This window comes from Nestor notabilis, unplaced genomic scaffold, assembly GCF_000696875.1.
Source record: "Nestor notabilis isolate BGI_N333 unplaced genomic scaffold, ASM69687v1 scaffold14913, whole genome shotgun sequence".
In the NCBI taxonomy this organism is placed as follows: domain Eukaryota; kingdom Metazoa; phylum Chordata; class Aves; order Psittaciformes; family Psittacidae; genus Nestor; species Nestor notabilis.
The window spans coordinates 1-13024 of record NW_009921641.1 but is presented as its reverse complement, the minus strand read 5'-3'; positions in this window follow the sequence as shown (position 1 = coordinate 13024).

The following is a 13024-nucleotide window of genomic DNA, read 5'->3' as shown; positions in this document are numbered from 1 at the left end:
GATGTGATAGACCCACTCAATGCCATGCTCTTTGGCCCAAGTGTCTATACGATTGTTCCTGAAATGAGTCCCATTGTCTGACTCAGTTCTCTCTGGGGTGCCGTGTCGCCACAAGACTTGTTTCTCAAGGCCCAGGATAGTGTTCTGGGCAGTGGCGTGGGGCACAGCGTGTGTTTCCAGCCATCCCGTGGTTGCTTCCACCATGGTAAGCACATAGCGCTCGCCTTGGCGGGTCAGTGGGAGTGTGATATAATCAACCTGCCAGACCTCCCCATACTTGTACTTCAGCCATCATCCTCCATACCAGAGAGGCTTTAACCGCTTGGCTTGCTTAATGTTTCAAGTTCATGGATATCCTGCATGATAGTGTCCATGCTCAAGTCCACCCCTCAGTCAAGAGCCCATCTACATGTTGCATCCCTGCCTTGATGGCCTGAGTTGTCATAGGCCTACTGGGCTAAAAATAATTCACCTTTATGTTGCAAATCTAAATCCATCTGAGCCACTTCAATCTTAACAGCCTGATCTACCTGTTGGTTGTTCTGATATTCTTCAGGAGCCTGACTCGAGGTACACACAGGCATCTAAAAGATGTACCAGGTTCTGCAACAGGGCAGTGATATCTTACTACAGTGCAGCAGCACAGGTGGGTTTACCTCGGTGCTGCAAGTTACTCTGCTTCCAGGAATGAATAACTAATGAATGTGAAAATCCAGCCAGCCCTAAAACTGATCTAAGAAGGCACTCCATTAGGTCAAAATTATTAGGTACACTGTCAAATTCATTATCATTCTTGTATTAAACTTGATCTGAATATTTTTCATACTCTGTGAAACATTTTACTGGTATTCAGAGAAACTTATGGCTGACCTTTGTAATGGAACAATACCAATAATGCTGCACAAAGCCTCTCCCATACTGACAACAAAGCAGGGCTAAGCTCAGGTCAGGTCACCCTGCACTCAGCTCTAGGACTCAGCACCACATTTACCTGCTCTGCTCCTAACACAGCAGAGACTAGAAGCACTTTGGCATCCATCCTCCACTGTCTGCTACTACTTTTAATTGAGGAACTACACATTCCTACAAAGCTTCGGTTTGTAATTTTTCCCCTTGTTTTAGTGTACAATCAAGCAGGGTGAGCTGTTACCACTTCTAAAATTGATGTCGGTGTTATGGCCAATTGCACCATGACCTAAAATCCTTCTATTCAGTTATGCTGGTTTTGTTGTTGGGGTACCACTACATTCATTCTTTTTTTGACGGGGTGTGGAGGCAACTCCTGTAAAGCCCTATCACTTGCTGTCAAGTTAGATTGTGTCATACTCTTACTGAAACATGGCATAAACCATGACCAACCTTGTCATTCTTAAGCTGCAGGTAATTCTAGGTTGCTATAGGGAAAAAAAAAAAAAAAAAAAAGGACAAAACAAACCAAAAAACTATGCTCAAATCCTGGAGATATCTCTGTGTCTTTTTTTCTAGACCGCACCATGCACAGAAACCCTAAGACAACTGGTATAGGTTGGTTCATGTCCACAACAGCCCTGGGACAGACCTTTCCTAGCATATTGCTCACAACTACAGCACTTAGTGCTCAGCACAGGTTCTTTAGCTGTGCCTGTGGTGGCAAGTAGCAGAGCTCCAGAGCAAAGCAGGTGGTGCTGGGGATCAGACACACCACATATTTCAGAGGGGACTGAGGGAAGTCTGGTGTCACAGAATGAAGTCCCTTATTAGTGCATCATGTACGTGTCTGGATCATGTAGTGCATCATGTACACATCATGTACATATTATACAGCTAAATTTCACCCAAAAGTAATTTAGTGTGCACCAAGGCCACTTTCAAAGTGAACTAAAGCATAGCATGAGGAAGCAAGGGATAATAAGATACATGTCTAAAGTCCATTTTCGATCTGAACTGAAATCCTTCTAACAGATGCACACCCCTGTGGTCCCAAGTAGTTTGCCTTGAGCACTCAGATCTCTCCATTTTTTTTTATGGTTATTCACCTTAACCTATGCAAAAGTGAGGAAACTGCTCTGCAGCCTCTGACTATGATGCTTTTAAGAGCACGAAGAGGAGCTTTTGCTGTACACCTAGGGACATACACAAGCACATGGAAGTGCAATGCTTACTAAAACACAGAAGGACTGTCTGGGCAGTGAGAGACAAAATGATGTAGTTTAGGTCTCTTCTCAGGAAGCCAAGGAAGTTCAGGTTTCCTATAAGAGGCAGGTCATCTGGTTCTCTCCAGATGGGAGCCTCGAAGTGTACTAGCACATGTGCAATAAGAATGTTCATGGTAGCAGTACATGAGACTGAAACCAGACGCAAGATAAATTCACAATCAGAACAGTCCAGACCACGACATACTATAATCCTCTGTACAAGAGGATTACATGCAAACATGTGCTAATGAAGGACAGAACTGAGGAAATGAAGCACTATCTTCTTTTATGATATAGGCCTTTGAAAATATTAAGTAGAACTTACACATCATCTTGCACCTGGTGTTCAGTCACACTCTGAATTACACTAGTTTTGGAGTCTGACCCTTGGGCAAGACAGCATTTTGGGTAGTCAGATGCCATGACTTCAAAAGAGCCTCTCAGATACAATGGAGTACACAAAAAGGTGGCAAATAAGCTTCAACACAGACAAAAGGAATTTAATGCAGCTAAAGAAATACAATCTGTATTATGGGTATACGATCCTGAAAATGAAACTATAAGTTACACCTCAAGTAAGCGATCCTTAAGTTAACACAGTTCTCTTAAAACTTTGACTCAACACGCAGCTACAACAACAGAAAAAAGTCTGTAAAACATAAAAGCAAGTGTCATTTTCAAATTGTAAATAGGACTTTGCTACATGCACATCTCAAGTACTGTGGCACTACTCTTCACACCTCAGAAGAAGATGTAGCAGAATTAGAGGAGGTATGGAAAAGGACATTTAAGACAAAGAGAAAGAAGATACTAAGGTAGGTAAGACTCCTCACTTTTAAGGAAAAGACTGGGTGGATTTGGTTGCACACTACAACAGTAAAGGACAAAATAAGTAGAAACCGTTATTCAACAATTTCTTCGACGCTGAAGGTGGGAGCACTGCCTTAAGGCCCGCTGGTTGCAGTAATGTGAAAGTAGTAATGTACTTCTCCATGCAGCAAACAGGGAACTTCCCAATCTTGCTTCCGCAAGAGGTTGTGGAGGCAGACAGTGTAAGGTGGGTCAGAAAGGTATTCATTAAATTCGCAGACAATAGGTCTATAAATGGCTATTTAACAGGACTAGGCAAAGTCATACTTTTAGTATCCCAGATACTCTGGATATGGGGGGAAGACAAAGACTGCAGACAGTAACAAGGCTGACCTGCTTTCCCTATATAGTCACTCCTACGGTTGTTGGGCTCCATGAACCATCAATCTGATCCACTGGGGTACTTCTTATGTAGTGGTAAGTGTACTTTAATGAGATGGAGGAACTTCCAAAAAAAGCAGAAACAACTTCCAAAAAAAGCAGAAACACTTCATAAGTGTTTTGTTGTGGGTTTGTTATGTTGTTTTTTTTAATAATCACATTCTCCAATAAAAGTCTTGGGGAGGGTGAGGGGAGGAGGGAAGTCTTTATTTGCTTTTCTTAAAGTAAACTTCCTCACATAACAATCTCCCTTCAAAGTGAAAAAAAGCCCAAGACAAATCAACCTGTTTTCAAAATACCTGCAAGGTTTTCCAACACACACTGGTCCCTTTCATTGCCCATATAAACCCCTTTCAATTCTCAGATTTAAGAAAGATGAAGCAATCACAGCAGCAAACTTCATTCAAATGAGAACAAGATGTTAATGTATGCCATGATAGTATTATCTGGCCTCTATCACACTTTCCTTTTATTGCTGCTGTGTAAGTGAAGGTTTTCATTCAATTTCTGGTATGACATTCACATATTTCCTATCAGCTGACAACTTGTAAACAAGTTCCAGGAATAGCTCAATGTCCTCTCATATATATTTTAACTTTGTAAAACTGAACATAATTTGACGTATTTTGTACATTTAGTCAGCAGTTCCTTGGAGACTTTAGGACAATTTCTTTAAAATCTTTTAAAACTGATTCTGAAAATTCCTCTTCAGAATACTTCGCTATATGCTTTTGCAGATCAAAGTCTTCTGTGTTCAGTATAGATTTCAATACAGTTATGGTATATAGAAGCTAAAATAGATTCAGTCAAGTATCTCTTCCAAACAGCATTGGGGCTTAGGGGGTGCTGAAATTTTTTTTAGCAACAGGATTTAAGATTGTGGTGGATTCAAATAGTGTAGTGAATACCCTCTGCCAAAAGACGGAGATGACTTGGCCAGTCTTCTGTCTCCCTTCCCCCTTCCTCATTTTGTTTGTTGTTTGAATAAATAGTAGAGACCTCCTTTTTGCAATTTTCTCTACTTTTTCTGAAGCTCACAGTAGCTGCCTAGAACAATAGCTTCCTGCATCACACAGAAAATTTCTACCAGCACTTTCTATAGATGTTTTCAAATAGTAGCATTTGCTTTTCATAACCCACCCTATCAAATAGCGTTTTGTTGTTTGTTTACTTTTTCAATTTCCCTTACTTTACTATGTTATGTTTAGTAAGAATATTTACCATTAATTAGTTAGAGCTGAAAACTGTTTCTTCTGGTTAAAAATCAGAAACCTTTACTATCAAAGGCTGTATTTTTCCCCTATCTCAACAAGGTTCTAAAAGCTCAAACAAACAAGAAAACTAAGTAATACTTTAATTCTTCTCTGTATTTAATGAAAGCTTATTGTAACTTAAAAATCATCAGGTTGTGATTTACATTCACCTCATTCACCACCATCTGAATTCAACTACATGAAAACATAACCCAAAATTGAATCAAAAACTTGGAGTATTCCAAAATCCAGATGTGTATGTGCTTTTCAAACTGAATTCATTCCCACTGCCTTCTTCCTAGAGCCAGAGATCCTCATCACCACATCACTATGCATGCCTGCATCTCTGGCAAATGCTTTTATAGATCTGTCAGAAATACATTTCAAACTCCATATGTAATTCAGCCACAAGGAGAAAGTAACACATTTGAGCAACTGTAAAATATGCACCACTGTGCAAAAAATTCTAAAGCAAACTCTGCAAGGGCACAGGTATGCTATGCACCTTTCTTCTGATAAGAAAGTTTTAAGCAAAGCCCACCTCCCTCCACTCACACATTCAGTGCATACATCCACTGAAGGCAACTCTTAACATACTACCTGTAAGTAACGGAAGACACTGAAAATACTCATGCTTCCAACACCTGAGATTACACAAAACTGTCAGTGCCTGACAGGAACCATGAGAAGCTCAAACTTGTACTTGACAAAGTTTCAGTAGTAACTTGAAAGCAAGTAACATTCCCTTGCATGAAAAGCATGACCACCCCTCATAAAAATGAAGTTACAGTAAAAGACACTTATCTGCATGTTACCTGAACTTACTTTGTTACTGCTTGGGATTGAACAATTAGTTTTACAGTGCCAGTGTTACTGAAGTGGCAAGGAACGCATCAGACTATCCCCTTCACAAGTCTGGGAAACTTAAAAGCAGCTTATGCCTGATGCAAAAACAAAATTAAAAAACTCTACTACCACATTCAAGTATTTAAGCATCAAAATCCTTCATTCTTCTTTCTCAGAAGTCAAATACAAGATCAAACTCAGTGTTGCTAAACAAGACCCCATTCAAAACAAACAGACAGAAAAAAATCAAGCGGCTTACTAAATTACTAGATTACTAAATCTAACTGATAATTCAGAGTTTTTAAAATGTCACTTAAAAAGTTTTGGTTGTCCACGCAGTTTTATAGGGTTATCTTCAGTAACCTCTACCTACTGCTTGTAACTAAGCAATTCTAAAATTAGCTTGAGTTCCTAGTAACATTGAACAACTGAATTTAAATGGTAATAGTAGAGTTAAAGAGTCTTCTAGGCATGTTCTGCTCATGTAAATGGCTTAGTGCACTACACACATTTTATAAAAGCTAACAAGCATAAGCCTGATAAGCTCGTTTTCTTTTCTAGGAAATTTCTAATTTTTCCACACAGCTTTATTACCTTTTGTCTAACAGATGTAAAATTCAGTTTTACATATTTAGCAATGGCCAAATTCAAAGACAGCAAAATTAACTGCACGGAACACTTTTTTACGAGGAAATGGCAATGCCCCCTTTGTAGCATCCTCCCAGAGAACAACTGCCTGTGGCTGCTCCATTTCCCAGGAGTGATTACCAGGCATGGAGAAGAATGGTACAAGAGAAGAACATCTAGCCCCCTCCCCTACCTCCAGTGGTAGCTCCCCTACCTCCAGTGCTTCAGAAGAGCATTTAACATGGCAGCTGTAGTACACCAACTTCCAGTAAATCAACTGTTTATGAACATCCTAAGCCACAACTGACCTGTTTACTGTGTGTGCCTTTTAATTCTTTGAGTGGAAATAAAAAATATAGTACTCAAACACCAATACAAAAATGAAAGTGTTTTAAGGAACAAGTACAGAAAAAGAAGCAACAGCACATGTGTCTGCACATACATAATACGAACAGATTTGAGGATATAGCTAACAGTAGTTTAAGACAATCTACATCTGGAATACAATAGTTTTAGTTCCCTGCCTGCCCTCCTACCCTTCCTCCCTCCCTCACCTCCCCACAACACATTTAACTAAAAACTAACACAGACGCAGTGCACAGACAAGCAGCCCAGAGTTAAACACCTCAAACAGCTGTGGAATCACATTGATAATCAAAATTATCTGTTACTAACTTAATTATGATGGGTGTCCAACAGTCTCACATGAGTATAAAAGTATCTACCACAACCCAGGAAAAACTGATCCAAAGAGTATAGCTAGGAACATTTGGTTTAGTGTCAATGTTCAGTACTGAGAACAATTGAAATAAAACCCCAAATACCAAGTCACCATAAAACCCCAAGTACCATGTCACAATAAAACCCAGCAGTCTGGAATATGTAAATGCAAGCAAGATTTAAAAAAAATTACATTAGAAGGAACTGTAACTATTTCCTCCAAAAATGCAAAAAGACTTCTGAAAAGATGCAAGTGGTAAAACTGGAAAATACATACAAGCTTTCAAGCAAGCAAAAAGAATTGTTCATATACCTGAAAGCTTATTTGTGGTTTTGAAACAGATGAACAGATAAAACAAAGAACATATTACAGCTCCACAAAACCTTTCTACCCTGCACCTGGAAATACACACTGAAAGCACCTACACTTCCAGATAGTTTTAACTATGCTACAGAGGCATAATGACTATTAAAAGCCAATGTCTTATTAAAAACTCTTCAATTTTAAGTTACAAACACCATCATGCCTGATCATGTATTTTGTTTACAAGACACTCCTACTAGTGGATAAAGCCAAGATTGTTTCGTAGTCCTTACTGTGGATTTCCATAGTTTGCATTACATTAGAAATTTAACTTAACTCTGAAAGGTTAACGTAAACCTTTAATGTACCAAGAGTCATTTAATTCTTTTCCTCTATGGACTAAACATACTGTGAACAACTACAGTGAAGACCACATTTTAGTGTTCACCATGGGCTGAACACAGCATTCTCTTCCTGATCTCAGATCCAGTCATACAGTGTGGTGAGGAAGACAAGCCAAGCCAAAAAACAACATGGGGAAAAGTTTCTTATACAAAAAAAACCAAAAAAACAAAAAAAAACCCCTATAAAACAAAAAAATAAAAAAAAAACCCACAATCAGTGGCCCATTCCACAGGTCAAACCAATAAATATGCTACAGATTTTGTGCTCCAGGAAAGGAACTCGCCTGGTAAATGTCTCATACACATTTCTCTACATTGTCCTAGAGTAAGTGAATGTATTAAAAGACCTTAAAAGACTAATTTATCTTCTAGAGCAAGTAGAAAGAGGTACTTCTGCAATGACATTACTCTTAGGTCAGGCATGACCTCTTCTCAGTGATTTATTGTCTCTTCCCACTTCAACAAGGTAGGAAGCTGTGCTTGGTGCCACAATAGCACAGCAAAGTCTTCATTTCATAAAGACATAAGAAGAAAAGACAAGTAAAACTGGGCCCAGGCAACAGGCCACTAGAAACTAGGAGGAAAGAGCAATAACTTCACCTGTCAGAGACAAAGGATAGACTCTCTCACAACATGGATCGGAAGGGAAAAAAAACATGCAATGCAAACTGTGTAATCCTAGTAGCCACATACAGCTATAAAGACATTTTCGCCAGTATGTAATGCTGTATTAGACACACTTATGGAGCAAAGATGAGAGGATTGTCTGAAGACTCGGACTCAGCTCTTGTCATTCAAAAGCTATTTATACAAAATACAGAAGGCCTACAAAAATACCCAAGAATCTGCAAGTTACAGCGAAAATCCACTTCCTGATTAACAAAAGCTGAAGTCTTGAAAAGTGATTTTAAGCAGAACAGAGAAACTCCAACACATCTTCCTGGTCAACACTTCTGTAAGAACAATCCCCCCAAATGCTGTATGAAACAATATGAGAGCCATAGATAAGTAAACCAAAATTTTGGACCCATGAGCTCAACCAGCAAGGGCAGACGTGAAACCCTGTGTGTGATCTGACCATGACAGAAGGACAAAGACATGTTGTGTCTGTATGGCTTACATAAGGATTAAGTAATTTAGTCAAATGATCCAAATGTGGTAACAAGGAAGTCTTAATCACAGGGAACAAATATATATGTGTTACCAAAGGAAAGAGTAAAAGCACATTACCATTTAAATCTATCCTCAAGAGCTTGTAAAATAGGGTGACTACCCAAACCTGAAGAGAATTTTTATAGCCTTGTTATGCCTTCTATCCTGCTGTAAAATCATTGTTGCTATTGGGAGTTGCATGTAAAGATCAAGATCATCATACAGGATTATCCAGAAGACAAGAGGATGCTACAGACTCTCGACTCTGAAAAACATCAATTTCACAGAAGCTGGACTTTAAAGAAAAAAAAGTACAGCCCTGACTGCTACAAAAATTTAGGCTTATTTGTGTTTGAAGATGAAAACAGTTACCGTGATGTTTTGGCAAGCCTAAGGAGAGAGAAGCTGCCAGTAGGTTTTTTGGACTAGATGGATTATCTTCGACTGTGACCAGCTCCAGCTGCTTCAGAGACAAGATAATTCTTAAGTAGGCAATTAAAAAAATAACACAGCCACAGGCAAGATTTCTTCCTACTTTCCATCAGTTAGAGGTTATTTAAACTCAGGATGAACTGAAACTACCTTCTATGGTTGCCGGTGTATTTTTTTAATTTTCAGTGTGAAACTAGATATTCCTACCTTAATATTCTGCTATGCTTCTAGCCTCCACCTCCCTGGTAACAAACTCCTCACAATAACTGTACCTAGTCTACTCTCCTTTATCAGTTCTACATTTTCTTTCAAGCACTGACAGCTGTCCTGTTCTTCTGTTATGAAAAAATGGGCACAAACTCATGATCTTTCTTTTTATACTATTTAATGGTTAATCCCTAAAAATTCAGCATTTTTCCTTTCCTGGAAGTTCACTTGAATCTTCAGTCACTCTTCCAATTACAAGAATGTCCCTCTCCTCATACCTGCTACATTATTTCTGACAACATGAGATCAGAATTGTAGTCCTCCCACTTTCAAAATGAGCAAATATGTAATTAATTTCTCTGTCTTTATGAGTAGTATTTCAGATCTCCAAATACAGGGAATAGGAACAGCCCGAGAAGGAAATGGACCGGACACAACTGGACTGAAAAAGGAAAAACTATCCGTCAACTAAAGGGCTGCAGGGAATAAGCGATTCATCCTATTTCAGAAGACTGAATTTATGGGGGAAAAAAAAACGTCACATGGTCTTTCTTGAAGTAGTTATATAAGTCTCTCATTAATGGGATAATGCACAAGAAGTGCAGATGCAAGTGGAAGTTCACAGATAAAGTGTTGGGCTATTATTTAAGTAAAGGGAATTCATCACCAGACAAATACCCATGTTTAAACCTCAACAAGGAGCATCATCTGGACAGGAACGCTACAGCAAGTCTAGCAGATACCTTCTGTTTGCCTACCCACTTCCCTAAGCTTCCATGTGTTAAGGCACATGCTTCAAAACTGGAAATGCAGTCCACTCTTAGCAATTCACAGCCTAAATGGAAGGAGGTCTTTCCTGTTTCCAAGATGGATTACCAAGGCATATTTCAAGCAATATGCATAAACTATATTGAAATAAGTAGTAAATCTCACTAGCAAAAATTATTATAAAAAGTCAACTAGCTGACCACTCAGTACACTCATGTTACATGAGCATAAGTAGTTATTCCAATTATAACTGGAAATATTACCTGCAACTCTAGAGAACATTTATACCAATGTTTACCCCATGAGAAAAAACAGATACACAGTAAGCAGTTCGGCAGCGTCAGTCCTTGAAAAAGTTGAGTTTTATCCAAGTACTGTTTTTCATGTGGTTTTGACCATGATTTCTAACAATGCCTTTTGTTTGTACAACATCTATTTTCTATTCAGTCCTATAAGAAATCTCTCATGAAACACTTAAGCCTAATTAGAACTTGCCAAATGACAGAATATGTAACTTTTCTTTCCAGAACGTTCTGGTTTCATTCTCACATTTATTGTGTTTTGCATGTCTTTGCAATTTTATTGTAGTGAACAAGTAGGACTTCTAACAGTCACATTTCACAAAAAATTCTGTTAGGTTTTCTTTTTATTTAAGGAAAACTAGTGTTATCTGGAATTAATATAACTCTGCATTCAGAAAAGTGTTTAACATAACTGGTAGAGGGGAAAAAGTGTGTTTTTCAAATGAACTAACAAAGCAAAATATTATTCTTCTCCAGATTCAGCAAACACACACATAAATAAGATCTAAAAGAATTACTACACATACCTCTCAAGATAATATTTAGCTTTTAAAAAGGACTCCTTATAGACAAGAATATATATAATAAAACAAGAAAAAAGGCTCAGACCAACACACTGCTTTCTGCAAAAGTTTCTTTAACAGTTTTAATCTTGCTTTCAGCTAGAGGTAGCTGCTATGATACATAGCTCCAGTTCTCTACCCAGTTCTGGGTACAGCAGATCCAGATCTCTGTTACTGAACCAGAATACCGTATGTGAAGACTTCCACTTCATACTGGCTATGCATTTCCTACGCACCAATATTCTGGGGTCAGGGTTTCCCCTGTAAGCTTCTGAACTCACTAATGATGTAGAACACCAGCACACACAGAAGTTTTCTACTGTGTTTAGTGACTAAAATCATAAAAAAGTATTACATCATAAGAAAAAAATCATTGGCCACACTGGGCGGCAGAGAAGGCTTATAGAACAACACAGCTGACAGAGGCACAGGCAGCAAGACCCTCTTCCCTCATTCAAAGCAGCTAGACCAATTTCAATTGCCTGTGCAAACACAGCTCAGGCTGGAAACCCACCTTCTTGAAAGGCAATACAATTTATTGCCGGCTGTCCTATAGCTTTCTTAAAATGTTCCCTTCCACATACCTAGGTCAGTTTCTCCTACAGCTTAATGGGAAGACAATGACAAAGCTGCAGTAGCCTGAGCTGGAGCAGGGCATCTCCTCCTCCATTCCCAACAAAAACCAAGCAAACCTCACAGTAACCAGGACTGGTATGACATGGCAGTCTGGTTGCTCACATGAGAACCAACACAAACGATCAAAACCCTACAGTTCAAGCAACTGCTGTGAAGGCACACACCCCACACCCCCCCAGTATACTGCTGATCTATAATGTATTTAGTGTGCTGCATTGCATGTGAAAGTGATACAGCAAAACACGTAAAACACTACCAGTAATTAAAATAAGTATTATTACATTCAAGAGTTACCATCCTCACTTCTCACATGAGAAGTGAGCAGAACCCTGTAGAGGTGGGGTAGCGGGGGAAGCAGCAAAGCATTCTCATGCTTTATTTTCTGAAGGCATAGAAACCAAACAGTAACATTCATTAGAAGTTCACACAGACCACAGAAAAACAGCTTTACAAGTTGCTACAGAGAGGTTTTCTAAAACCCCAGGCAAAGATCTGCAGAAGTTATGCAAATAACAGCCAGACCTATCAGATTCTTCATGTGACACACAAGCCATTAAGCACAAATTGAGGGGTTAGATATAACAGTGTCCAGTCAACAGCGACCATTACTTTATTGTAGGGTTGAACTGCAGTGTAGGTCACAAAACAGGCAAACTGCATAAAGCTTGCCAGCTGCTTGTTTCCTGCCTCATGACAAAATCAAGCTAGCTAACTTCAGAGCCTTTGACCTCCAGATCTTTCCTCCTTTGGAAACATCTGCTTATCCTTTAGCAAGCTCCTCAACCACGAGAAAATTAAAAAAAAAAACCAAAAAAAAAAAACCAAAACAAACAAACAAAAAAAACCCCCCAAACCAACAAAACCACAAAACCACATCCATCTTTCCAGAAAATCCCAGCAGAACCCCACCCTGGTTCCGCAGGCTTCACAGACCTCACAGAGGCCGAGAGCAGATGACATATTCGCACTCAAATGAAAGAGCTGAGGTCACGGGTGCCCTGCCATTGATTCAGCCAGTGAACTTCCCATCTTAGCTCTCCCCTACCAGACAAACGTGAAGGGTTGGCACCCCAGACCTGTCACACACGCCTCCTTTATTCACGTGTTTCTAGACAGCATCACACATCCTCCCGCTAGGAGATGCTGGGCAAGATGAGGAACACTGGATCCCCAGCGGAGCAGAAACCTCTCGTGGGCATAAATAGCAAGCACTCATCTTACATTTTAATCACGACGAGCACCTGAAATAACAACATCAACCCTTTTGTCCACGGATGGAAGTGCCCGAAGGCATTCTGCCCGCTGTGCCATGTTCCCGGAGCGCTGCCCGTATACCAGACAAGTTATTCCCCCGCGTTGAAGGCCCTTCCGCCCTCCATCACCTC